This window comes from Trachymyrmex cornetzi, unplaced genomic scaffold (assembly GCF_001594075.2).
Source record: "Trachymyrmex cornetzi isolate Tcor2-1 unplaced genomic scaffold, Tcor1.1 scaffold1101, whole genome shotgun sequence".
NCBI classification, from domain to species: domain Eukaryota; kingdom Metazoa; phylum Arthropoda; class Insecta; order Hymenoptera; family Formicidae; genus Trachymyrmex; species Trachymyrmex cornetzi.
The window spans coordinates 5,626-8,460 of NW_017295656.1; positions in this window are offsets into that span (position 1 = coordinate 5,626).

The window sequence follows — 2,835 nt, forward strand, 5'->3', positions numbered from 1 at the left end:
GGTGATTCTTTACGAGAAGCACCATTTGGGCCAGTTTCACCAACGCTTAGCGCTTTTTTCTCTTTTTTTTTTATAAAGGTGACAGCAAATTTCCATTACACGATATTATTGGTTGTATGAGTGTGTTGTTGATGATACAGATGGCACAACACACTTTACTTTTTTTATTCCTGATTAGACAATGACCTTCCAGAATGAATTTCCAATTGGAAACCACTTTAATCAGAATTTAAAAAATTTTCAGGTCCAAACAGTTCGATAAGTGATTTTACTGTTTTCAGAAAATCATCAGCTGTATTTTGCAACTGAACAGAATCTTCTATTGTTCTTCTAGTTACAAATTTCGTAATTTTTCTCGAAACAATTCGGGACTTTGAATCTTGATACTCAACTGTGAGATGCTTTAAATATTTGATTTAAATTTCCTATTTCTTCTTGAGCTTATAAAGCCCACCTTTGTAGATCGATATCATGAACTACGAATCCTGATTCAACAGCTGCAGTAAATTTATCATGTATAAATTTGGAGATGTAAGATAATTTTTCTATACGATTTTCACCTGAATGTAATTGTTCTTCCCAACGTCTTAATTTACGTTCAGATGAAACTCTTCTAAATTGATGTTGCACTGATATTAGCGGACGATTTCTTTTGTTATTTTTTTCATTAATGTCCCAATTCCGCCAATACTCAACAGCTCGTCTTTTATAAGAACTGTCAAAGTCTGCGTCATCATTTGAACATTGAGGATGGAAATTAAAATTATCTTCAATCGATGCTTCTTCGTCATCTTTAATTATTTCAGAATTATGTAGCTTATAAGGTTCTTGATAATCGAGATATGTTTCTTCTATTACTTCCAACACATTATAGTAAAAAATGCTATCTAGCAGTAATTTTTGTATGTTTTCTTTTAATTATATTTCTGCTTCAGTTACTGATGTTTCTGTTAGATATATTGAACTTACAGATGCTAATAAAAGTCTAACAACATTAAGTGGATCGATAATCATTTCTAAAAATGTTAAACTTTGCTTTGTATCCTAATATAAAACGAATTTAACAAATTGCACATGTATGATTATAATAGAACGACTGCACTGACCACTGAACTCGATACATACTGGAGAGAGCCATCAGTATGAAAACGGTGATGGGAGGCGGCCCGACTGTGCGAGAGTCACAGCCATACCCGATGGGTATCTCTGCCTCACTTTAGTGGTATTACCGTCGTTAAAAACATTAGCCTCAGTTGTGTCTGCGAGATGTTGCAAGATATTGCCAGATACGTCCTGTGTTTGTTAAAAAAATAAAAACTAAAGAAATGGTACATCATCGCCTAATAAATAACCGTAAAAGTATTTTAGTGAAAGGCGATATTTAACTAAAATATGAAAAGAGTGAATTTGTATGAACAAGGCATAAATTGTTATTTTGTATATACATATTCATCGTCTTTTATCCAAATACTTTTGCAGTTATTTATTAGGCAATGATTTCTTTATTTTTTATTTTTTTAACAAACACAGGACGTATCTGGCAATATCTTGCAACATCTCGCAGGCACAACTGAGGCTAATGTTTTTAACGACGGTAATACCACTAAAATGAGACAGAGATATCCATCAGGCATGGCTATCACTCTCGCATAGTCGGGCCACCTCCCACCACCATTTTCATGCTGATGTCTCTCTCCAGCAGTGATGCACATTTGACTCCCGGCACCAGTGATGCACATTTGGCTCCCCGGCAACACGGAAACCAGCCCCACCAAACAGAAACCTACCGGAATCGAGTCGGCCGTCTTCGCCGCGAGAGCGAGCGAGACAGCGAGAGACAGCACCCGTCCTTCTCGCTCTATAAGCGAGTATTAGAGCGAAAAGGACGGCCGCTCTCTCTCGCTGTCTCGCTTCCTTTAGTATCATAGGGGGTGATCCCGATTGATCACGGCTCGATTGGACACCACCAATCACAGCGACCGGTGCTTAGGAGCTTTGTAGTCTCAAGCACTGTGAGTGGCTCATGTCCAATTGAGCCGTGTCCAACTGGGTGCCACTCCCGTAACAGCATAATTACGCAGTGGATTTTCAAACTCAATTTTCTCAAAAACTAAGCAGAAGATCGGAAAAGTTTATTCTATATATTTTGTTTATTTTTTAATAAGAAATCACGACGTGTCCGCTTTTACATATTATTCGGCCGGACCCTGTATATGCCGGGTGTTTCAGATCACCCGTCCCACCCTTTTATCATCGCAGTATAAGGTCCAATTGAAAGTGTCCAGACAAAAGTTGTAGGGTTTCTAAAGACCTATTTACTGACAATATGAGTTTGATCGTGGGTGGCATCGCCAAGGTCAGGTCAAGAGATCACATCGATTTTTTAAAATGGAATCCCTTATTTTGTATTACATTTTTTTGTAACCTACCTTGAGAGCTTTTCAAAACACTGTAATAAAATATTTTTTCATTAAGTACACAGACCTGCATGGTTTTGTTGATTGGGATTTAACTATGTTTTCTTACGTAATTTTTTGCGCTGAATCCGAATCCGGCGGCAGAATTGCTCTATCACGTCAGGTTTTTGAGAAAAGTGTGGTTAAAGGTGTCAAAATTGACGTTTTTTGACATATTTGTGATTTTTTTGCTAGCGAAGTAAATTTTTTTTCTACTTTCGTTTACGCCATCTGAAAGTGTCAACATTTATCTTCAAAATATATTTTTTTTAACGCCTTACTTTTTTTTTCACCGAGATAATCTCTGTGTAGTCACACAAAGAAAAACATTTTTGACACAAAATGTTTGTGTGATTACGCAGAGATTAACTATGTTTTC